The sequence below is a fragment of the Gymnodraco acuticeps genome, unplaced genomic scaffold (genome assembly GCF_902827175.1).
Source record: "Gymnodraco acuticeps unplaced genomic scaffold, fGymAcu1.1, whole genome shotgun sequence".
Classification (NCBI taxonomy): Eukaryota; Metazoa; Chordata; class Actinopteri; order Perciformes; family Bathydraconidae; genus Gymnodraco; species Gymnodraco acuticeps.
This window is the reverse complement of record NW_022990940.1, coordinates 1170819-1182142: the sequence shown is the minus strand read 5'-3', so window position 1 is coordinate 1182142 and position 11324 is coordinate 1170819.

The window sequence follows — 11324 nt, the reverse complement described above, 5'->3', positions numbered from 1 at the left end:
GGAACATATGTGTGTTGGTGAGAGGTTCCGCCGGAAGGCCCATACAGTTTTTGACCACACACGGAGAGAACACACACACACGGAGCACACACACACACACACACACACACACACACACAAAACCACGGAATTACAACAGGGTTGCCAATTTTGGGTACCTGGCTGGAGTGAGATTTTGATATCATGGGTTTAATTACACATATGCACACGAAATGACTGCTATCGTGTCAGCAGCGGGACCATAGCATATATATAGGATATATATACAATATATACAAATACACAAAATTGGACACAGACTATAAAGGACACACAGTTTAATTCACTAATGAAAGTCAAACACATGTTTGTTTCCACTGTTTTATTGTGTGCATAGGCCTGTCACGATAAGCAATTAATTGACTTATCGTACGATAAATAAAAATGAACTCGATAAATTGCCATTTACATGAGGATGTGACTAGCAGTTTCAAAGGATGTACTTGAATTATTATTATATATTATCATTATGTCAGGGGTCTAAAATGGTCATACAACGGTGCCGACAATATTATCGGTTATCGCAATAATTTCCGGGAAAATGTATCCAACAAAATTAATTATCGTGAGAGGCCTATACATGAAACACACACACACAAAGAAATCTACAGACTTACTCCAAACTGCCAAACATATTAATTAACACACTCTCACTCTCATATACTCTTTGACTCTATTTTGGCCTAGTAGAACAATAAGCAGCAGACTTTTACTTTTTTATCATTTCTACTGGATCTTAGATCTGCGCATGCGCAATACGGGTCGGCAGTTGCGAGAGAGTATTTGTGTTTGGTAATCTATGGTAGGGCCTGGCTAACCCATACAGTGGTGGGGCTCAAGTCAGTATTTGCAATGTAATTACATACACGCTCCCCTTGACAGTGAAACGCCACGCGTGAGGTTTAGATTATTTCCCTGTCTCAATCCAAATTGAACTGTATGAAATAAAAAGGCACATTTGTCTTGTAGTAAATAAAAGGGCGACCTGGAGCCAATCCTGCAAATTTCCCCACAGGTGAAAGAGTTGACATGCTGAAAACCCAACCCCTGCAGGGGGTCTGGGGGGATTCTTTTGAAATACCAACATAAAATACACATTCTGGTACTCTCTTGAGAAGAAAAATAAATAAATCTATTACTACACGACAAAAAAATGAATGCCATTTTAGTTTTGTGTTACTTTGTTCTGAAAGCTGAACCTGCTGCTCCTCACAGAGAGAAGAGGGAAGAGGCTGTGTGAATTACTTTACATTGTGGATAAGGGTGGATAGCCCCCCATTGTTCTGTGTGTCAAAATGAAAGACAGCCCACACACCTATCAATCATCAAACCGTGGGGTCTTATTTCATTAGGTGTTGATTTCTATCAACGCGTAATGTTGTATCGATGTATATAGAGATGTACTACAGCAAAAGTATTCTCCGTCGGGACTTCCTGCAACAACACCATGCCATTATCTTGATTCTGATTGGCCAGAAGACATTATCAAAGATGTTCTATTGAGAAGACGATCACTACGTGACAACAGTTTTCAAAACCGTTTCTAGTCTTTGGTATTCTTGTTTTTGGCGTGAGAATAGTTTGGGCAGCGTGAGAGCGTGAGATTGAGAGTGAAAGCGTGTGTCACACGCCAGATGCGTGAGAGTTGGCAACCCTGGATTACAAGCAAAGCAAAGGTATTGTGTAAACGGTAATATCGTGTGGTGAATATGTAAGTAAAATGGAAACCAGTAAAATGGAAATAAATGGACTGTTTCAAACTGGAAACTTTGTTTCTGACCTTTATTCGGCAGCAAACTTGTGTGCGTCAATTACACCCACCAAGCGGATCCTCAGAGGCTTAAAGCGTTGGCTTAGCCTCTACAACTACACCTGCATAAAGCTAAAGCTAAATATGACAAAATATACATACAAATAAAATTGGTCTGATTTGTATGTGTTTATTTATATTGTATGTGTTTATTTATATTATTTATATACACAAAAATAGATTAAACAAAGCATTTTTTCAAACTGTGATAATAACACACTTTGATTTTTAAATGCAATATATTCTAGTTCTTTGGTCTATAAAATCCAGTAAAAAAACGATTATAATTAATTTCAAAAACACCACGAGGGACATTTTTTAAAGAAACTTCTTGTTCCACAATGTACTGAAAAACAGGAGAGATGTCTTTAAATGTGCGCTAGAATTTGAAAATACACACCCGGGAAAAATCTTCCACTTCCTTACAGAGCCCCTCCTCCAACACACACGAATGCGCGCATGACCGATGAGGGCACGAGATAAATTTGTGCACAGATGGAAGGCTGACAGGCAGGTAGGCCATCCAGTTATTTTAGCCGGGCCGGCTCAAATGATTGGTAGTGCTTTTTACAGTACTACGGCTTCCACAGAGGACATTTTTTTATGGATTTTTTTTGTCAAAGCACTTAAGATATTCATTGCTATCGGGATGTTAAGAGCATTCCATGGAATATAACAACAAGTGTATCTCGAGCCGGTTTCTCAAACTTACCTACCCCACCTTTAAATAATATAAATATTTCATTTTTAAAATATTGTGATGATCCTTAGTATTTTGCAACAACCCTAGCTAGAGTGATGCAAAGAACAAAAGCATATCCACACCAGTGGTTGCGTTAGACTTTTTCGTTGTCCATCATTTTGACGGAAAGGATCGTAATATTTCCGTCATAATCCATTATTATCCGTCATTTTATTTTTCATGTTTTAATGATGAGATGAGACCTATTTATGTTTGGGTACTGAGCAGCAAATGTTCATTCATTCATGTTTTAATGATTCATACAGAACCTTTAAGGGCATGGAGAAAAAAAAAAGATGAACAGAGACACCGACTGTGTGGTCACTTTTCATGTCAACACGAACATGAATGATTTATTTTTTCTTGCACTGACAGCACAGCAGAAGGGGGCAGAGGCCGCTAAAAACACCGCGACCATTGTGCCTAAACAGGCAAATATGAACAATGCCATCGTTTTAAATGATTACAATCAGAATATGAACAAAACATTTACAAGAACAACTCCATTGACCTGCTGTAGCCAAGCCTGAACGTTGATTTCTGCATTGTCGTGCACCCTCGGACAAATCCGGTACTCATCTTAACTTTTCTACAGATGTCGCAGAACATTTTGCCATCTCTTGCTCCCACTGAACCCGGTACTCAATCAATCAATCAATGTTTATTTATATAGCCCAATATCACAAATGTTACATTTGTCTCAGTGGACTTTACAGTTTGTACAAAATATCAGTATGACAATACGACACCCTCTGTCCTTAGACCCTCACATCGTACAAGGAAAAACTTCCGGAGAAAACCCACAGTTTAAAGGGAAAAATGGGAGAAACCTCAGGGAGAGCAACAGAGGAGGGATCCCTCTCCCAGGACGGACAGACGTGCAATAGATGCCGTGTGTAAATTGAAAAGATAATACATTTGCAACATAGGTAGTCCAAATGTTTGGAAATGCATGTGTGTATAATAGGAAGATGAATCCACGAGGATATCCATCCAGGACCTATGATGACCTACTCCCGCTTGAACTCCTTGCCACTTGCTTGCCCCTCTGCCGCTGGCTTGCCCCTCTGCCGCTGGCTGAACGTTGTCAGTTTTAGTCTTACTGGCTTGTCCTTCATCCTCCACCGCATCAATCCCTCTTTTCACCTCGTTTATCCACACCATCACAATTACTGTGCTTATTAAAAAAGCTTCGGACGATCAGCTGCCGTGACATTTTGCGATTGCTAAAGCCGGTTAAACAACGAGGTAATCAACGAGGTCAAAAACAAGACTAGACAATAGCTACTTAATATACATACACTCGCCACCAACTGGACAGGGGTGTGAATGATTAAATAATAGTTACAGACTACAGTAGAGTACAGTAGATCGCCCTCAGTCGACCTGGCCACTAAGGATGTAATATAATGTGGGCCGCTGGTGGACATTTGGCGCTGTTCCGAGTTGTGTTCTAATCCGTCAAAATGACAGACTGCTTTCAAATTTTTCCGTCATTGTTAGAAAAAATCCGTCATTGACGGAAAATATTCGGTTAACGCGACCTCTGATCCACACATTGAAGAAGATAATTGTTTTTCCTATAAAATGTGTTTTTATTGACAGTAGCTATATTGTATTAGCTGTCCTTAGGTTAGCTGACTGTGTGGACTGGTTATGAGTTCACTGAGAGGTCGGAGTAAACATAAATGGCATGAGAATGCTAGTGTAGAGGAAACCTTATCAGTAACTTTTTCTCGTGGACTATCGGACTGAATCACACTGCAGTAAAAGTCAGGATGATGTCACAAAATGTCCAAACCCATCATAAAACAAAGTCCAAACCAATTCTGATAACGTTGGGTTACGTATTGTAACCCTTGTTATATTAACACAGGCGGAGCCCTCTACTCTATGGGTACTACCCCCTGCAAGCATTCACCTACTGAGATTTCTATAGACGTAGCCGCCCTTGGGGCGGGCCTACCTGAATGCGCGCGCATCTCACCGTATAAAAGGAGGCCTCGCCTCCTGACTATCATCCTACACCTTTCTTCAGCGAGCGGAATAGGACAGACAGTGCCCTGAGTAGAGGGCTCCGCCTGTGTTAATATAACAAGGGTTACAATACGTAACCCGGCGTTATATCTCTCACAGGCTCCGCCCTCTACTGGACTCTATGGGTACAGTGGGTGGAGCCCTGATGTATACGCGCACTGTGGTCCAACAATACCATTCCACCCTACTGCCCCTGACCGGCTTTTCTGGTCAGCAGCTGCTGCCCCACATTCTCCTTTACCCCGGTTGTGACCGTGGAGAAGTCTGGGCTGCGTCTGACAGAGCACACTCTGCTGCGCTTGCCATGCAGAAAGTGTACTTAAAAAACAGTGCTGAGGGGCCCCCCCCACCCTTCGCCCATAGGCAGATGGGGAGAATCCCCAGCCCTGTATGGGCTCACTGGGCACCTACCTCTCTGACTCCCTAAGGATCACAGGGAGAGTGCATGTGCCCATGCCCCACACTCAAACACTGACCCCGTGCAGAGTGTGTGTGGACTAAAAGTGTGGAGGGTAGCCCTTCCGCCCTGTAATGGGCCAGTGCGCACCTCGCCCATCCCGAGACCCTCAGAGGGCCCGGGAAAGGCGAAGGCGCATTACGTCCGGGGAGGGGGTCAGATGCCTACTGACCCACAGCCCCCCCCCCTCCTCACCAGTCCTGTGTTGCCCCAGCAAGCACAGACGAGGAGAAAGAGCCAGACATGTCCAAGAGATAAAACTTTATGAAGGGGCCTGGCGTTGACCAAGACGCCGCTGTGCATATATCCTCCACTCACACCGTTGAATAAGGCTGTTGACACAGCTACAGCCCGTGTGGAGTGCGCACAAATCCCCGTGGGGCAGGCTATCCCCGCCTGTCCGTATAGGCATGTGCAATGCACTCGCAGAGCCAGCCTGCCAGGCGTTTCTTGGACAGAGCTTTCCCGATCACCCCGCCCCCGACGCACATGAACAGCTGCTCGGTGCGTCTAAGGGCAGCCATGCGCTCCACATAACATGCTAGCGCACGCACCGGGCAGAGGAGGTGCAGTTTAGCTTCCCTGGCCCCACCATGGGGGGGAGGGGGGGGGGGAAAGACTAAAACTCCGGTCACCCGGAATCAGAAAGCAGCTCAGGTGCACCGACAGAGCGGTTAACTCGGACACTTTTTCTGTCAGGCCCCCCCTTTGGGGGAAAAAAAAGTCGGGCCCCCCCAACACAAATAGTCAGGCTCAGTGGCGGCGCCAGAGATTTCTTTTGGGGGTGCTGTGGGGTAGCTTGACGTTTCATAGAGGGTGCTAAAACATTTAGGGTTTCCCATTAATGTACCGGTCGCTAAAGTGGAATCTTCTACTGCAACAATCCCCACGCATACACACAGTGTACACACAGACTGTTACAATGAAGGCTCGATAATCAGCTCACGGCATATAGGTGTAAGCAGGGGTAAAGTACTATTTTTACAGGTGGTGTGTGGACCTCACATAGGGGGGGTCCGGGGGCAAGCTCCCCCGGGAAGATTTATTTTTAAATATTGAAGTTAAATGCATCAATCTGGTGCACTTTGAGAGCAACATGAAGAGATCTATGGATACCTCTCTCAACACCTATATGAAACAGAACTGTAAACAGATTTACTATTTCTTTATGGATATTTTACAAATCACCCTTATAAACTTTATTCTTTTTTTTACTGTCATATAGTATTTCATACCTGTTTTTCATTTATTCTCTTATTTTTGTATAACTATAATGATCATATAAACGTGTGCCTCGGAAATAATTGTTTACATTAATGGTGACCAAAACGTTTGAGACCCACTGAGATAACACTGACAGAGTCCTTTAGCTCACTGAGTCTCTCAGTCTGACAGGAGAGGACTCTCCTCCACTTTGTTGTTGAAAAAACTCCTTATATCTGTTAGCGTAGCTCGCTAGCACCAGAAGCTAACAACAACGATCTCCAGTACCGGTGCGCTCTCTCTCGCTCGTGCACACAAAATGGCTCGTTTCACACACACACACAGTCAAGCTTTAATGAAACACAGAGACCCAGACGTAATAGTACTGCATTATATATTGAATAATTTAAGTGATATATGTGTACACATATAATTAGTCAAAACAGGGCTACATTTGATTTAATTAAAAGGTATAATATGTGGTAAACTGAAGAGCCGTTTGGGAGCCGAAAGAGCCGGCTCTTCTTGGTCTTCTTGGTGAGCCGAGCCAAATGATCCGGCTCACCAAGAAGAGCCGGAATTCCCATCACTACTTTCCAGCGCTGTTTTTGCAGAGGGCTGATTCTGTGAGCTGCAGCTGACCACGCCCCCCTGCAGGAGAGGGGAGCGTGCTCTGAGATCAGCTGCTGGGCTGTCAGAAGAGGGGGAGAAAAAGAGATCTCGGTCCTCCGTGTTTTATTCTTATAGAAGTAAGAAGAGAAGTAATGGGGCAGAAACCCTCCTTTTTACGCAGCGGTCCAGACATAGACATCAAACGGCGACACATATTCAGTTGCCAGTTACTTTGGCATTAGGGCAGGGATATCTAGATACTTTCCAAGGTTTGACATAATGAATTGTGCTACTTTTAAAGCAAGCAACGATGTTTTAAAATCTGTAATCAAAAAGCTCCTCAAAAACACTATCGAAGCAGTTCCTGCCGTTGCTACGTTAGTTCAAACAGTATCAACGGACTACTTTTCTTAGCGGATGCATGTCAATTTAAATCAATACATAAAACTATTTTTTAAATCAATACAATTATTTTCTAAATCCATAAAAACATTTCCATTAATATTGGGAGTCATGTCGTTACTTTGTTGAGAATGTGGCCATGTAATAAGCGGGATAATGTGCACATTGCATAATGTGCCTTCATGCTGATCTAGTTCCCTCCGCAAAAATGGCTCGTTCGCGGGCGAGAGCCGGCTCCCGTCGTTCACTTAAAAGAGCCGGCTCAAAGAGCCGGCTCGTTCGCGACCGACACATTACTAAAGTCAGTGTAAACGACCACGATCTCCAACGGAGCCGGACATCCGTGTGTGGGTGTGTCTGTCTGTTTGCGCTGTGGTTACAGCATGCCAGTTGAAACAGTGAACGATCGCTATTGTGTACTTGTATGCTTAGGGTGTAATGGTATTACATTACATGTCACTTGTTAAACACTTTTATCCAAAGCGACTTACATACTCAATACTGTGGGAAATCCCCACAGGAGCAATTTGGGGTGAAGTGTTTTGCCGAGGGACACAACGACATGCTGACTGCAGTGGGGTTTGAACCTGTGACCCATTGATCCGAACACCAAGACTAACCCACTGCACCACACGCCTATTATACAAAAATATTGAGCACAGAAACAGTGTTCAAATTTTGCTTTTACCAACTTATGTTGGTTGTGCTTACCTTGCAAAGTAATGTTATAAGTGTCAAAGGAATGTTTTAATGTAAATATTAATGATATTATTGTAGCGTGTCCAAGTTAATAGATATGTCAGTTATCAGATGTGCACAGTTTAGTACATTTGTAAAGTTATTAGGCAATGTTGTTTGTGGGAGTTAGTGAGAGACCGCCCCTTCCAGGTGTGTGTGTGCATTTTCCGGTGTGTGTGGAGGGAGTACGAGACGGTAGGAGTTGTGTTCGAGTGTGGGGAAAAGTCATAATGAGTGTTATTGATTGGTTCTGTAAGGTGTGGCTGTGGCCGTCAATAGGCCTACCAGAAAATAAAGAGAAAGTTTTCGACAGGCTCGTGATCTGTGATTTTGAATAGCTACAATATGAACAGGCTCGTGCTTGGCCCACTGGTATTGTTTGTTTATTTATTTTGAAAATTAACTAGCAACGCCGTGCTGTCATATAGCAACTGCTAAGCTACTGCAGCAAAAAAATCCTGGCGCCGCCCATGCTGCCTGCCCACATATCTGATCTAAACATAGTAACGTGTGTTGGGGGAAATAATTATTTAAAGTTATTTAATAATTGTGACATTTGTTTTACTTTTCGATGGATGAATGATGCTCAAAGTGAAGGGGCAAATAATACAACTGAGGGGGCAATGCCCCCTTTTGCCCCCTTGTGGCGCCGGGCCCGCGTCAGGTCCACGTTACGCTAGACTCTAGCCTAAAAAAAAACTATACTATTACTACTACTACTATTAGAGGAGAGGTGACTTGAAAGGTGACTTGAGAGGTGACCCGAGAGGTGACTTGAGAGGGAACTCGAGAGGAGACTCGAGAGGGGACTCGAGAGGGAACTCGAGAGGAGACTTGAGAGGGGACTTGAGAAGTGTCTTGAGAGGGGACTTGAGAAGTGTCTTGAAAGGGGACTCGAGAGGGGACTCGAGAGGGGACTTGAGAGAGGACTTGAGAGTAGCGTGGGGTGGGGAAAAAAATAGGGGCAGCCAATGTTTTTGGGTCAGGGGGGGTGGTCAATAACGTAACCAGATGAGTGATTACAGCGCCCGGTAACATTTTACACACATTTGTATCATACAGATGCAGGACTTGTACACGCCTGTTATCTAAGCGACAGGTCCGCACGCACTCTCCGGCTGAAACTCTCTCGTCTTATTAATTTAAGCATTTTCTTATTAATTTATGCCAACCTCCCCCCACCAATGCAATACCAGCCGCTCAATGCGCAGTGCAGATTCGGTAATTAATAAATAAGAAGCATTCATTCACAAACTAAATCAGGAGACCTTTAAAGTTTTACGTTTACATCAAAGTATCAGTATGCGTTGTGTTGATAATGGACGAGACCCGCCGAGTCAGCGTAAAGTTGAGACGATCTCTGTTTAATGTCTGAATCTGATAACAGATAAAATGATCAGTTTTACATACATTTCCCTCAGTGACTCCTCTCATTGCTTGGAACGTTTACAAAAAGGGAAGAGGAAACGTGAGGGACACAATATATACAAAAAGTAAAATCACAAAGAAAGGAAATGAAAGTCCTCACAACAATAAACTCCTGAGCACAGCTCTCCGACCTTGCCAGGTATTTAACATTCAATAAAATGAAGAACACAGAATAAAATAATATAAAACACAGAATGTGTGTGATTATACAAAATTAAATTAAATAAACCCCACTGCATATTTACATCTGTTACACTAACACACACGGCAAGTGCAGCAACAGTCCTCGTCTCTGTAATTAGTTCAGTCCGTAGTCCAAAAGTAACACAAAAATATAAACAATCTCGTCTATTCAGGTGATCGGGCCCTATATGGCATGCTATCTGCGGTGCTGATTTTCGGATAGCAGCACCCTGTGCTAATTAAACAACTGCAATACAACAACTACTTCAGACTGAACACCTGCAGCTGAATCCAGGCAAGCAATGCACAATAACCAACAGAACCACATCAGAAATTGCACACATAGCTACACGGGCACACTGTAAAAAAAACGGTAAAAATCTGGCAGCTGGTGCTTCCAAAAACGTACCGTCAAATTACAGTGAAATACCCTAATTTCAATAATGGGAAAAAACTGTAAATTCACAGTAAATATAATGAATTTCCTTTACAGAGAAACACTGTTATTTTACAGGTATCTTCCCTTGTTCATTACGGACATAATTTAGAGTTAAGCATGTAAAAACTGTTATTTGACAGTTTTATCCTAAATTATTACATTACATTACATTGCATTTAGCTGACGCTTTTGTCCAAAGCGACTTACAATAAGTACATTCGACCAGGAAGACACAACCTTGAAGAAAACAGAATCATATAAGTATATCAGGTTTCATAGAGCCAAACATTTCAAGTGCTACTCAACTGGCTTTAGGTAATCCAGTCCTTTATTAGTATAAAAGTGCTTCGTTAATCGTTCTAACGCTCGAAGTGGAGTCGAAAGAGATGAGTTTTCAGTTTGCGCCGGAAGATGTGCAAGCGGTCAAACACCTTCAATAAAGTGACAGAACTTAAAGTTCAGCAGTGAAATACTGTTATTTTACAGTTTTATCCTAAATTATTACGGTCAAACACCTTCAATAAAGTGACAGAACTTAAAGTTCAGCAGTGAAATACTGTTATTTTACAGTTTTATCCTAAATTATTACGGTCAAACACCTTCAATAAAGTGACAGAACTTAAAGTTCAGCAGTGAAATACTGTTATTTTACAGTTTTATCCTAAATTATTACGGTCAAACACCTTCAATAAAGTGACAGAACTTAAAGTTCAGCAGTGAAATACTGTTATTTTACAGCTTTAACCTAAATTATTACGGTCAAACACCTTCAATAAAGTGACAGAACTTAAAGTTCAGCAGTGAAATACTGTTATTTTACAGTTTTATCCTAAATTATTACGGTCAAACACCTTCAATAAAGTGACAGAACTTAAAGTTCAGCAGTGAAATACTGTTATTTTACAGTTTTATCCTAAATTATTACAGTCAAACACCTTCAATAAAGTGACAGAACTTAAAGATCAGCAGTGAAACACTGTTATTTTACAGGTGTATCTGCTCTTTTTACAGTCAATAACCTTCAATAAAAGTACAGCACTAAAACTTCTACGGGCAAAAAACCCGTAAAAAAACGATCAAATGACTGGGAGCAGCAGGCTGCCAAACAAAAACCATAACATTAAAGTAAAAAAACTGAAATAAAGTGCAAAAGCAATTAATATACAGGAATTGTCCTTAAAGATTTTACAGGAAAACACTTTCCTCTCTTTTCAAAATCCATTGTCTTAAAATG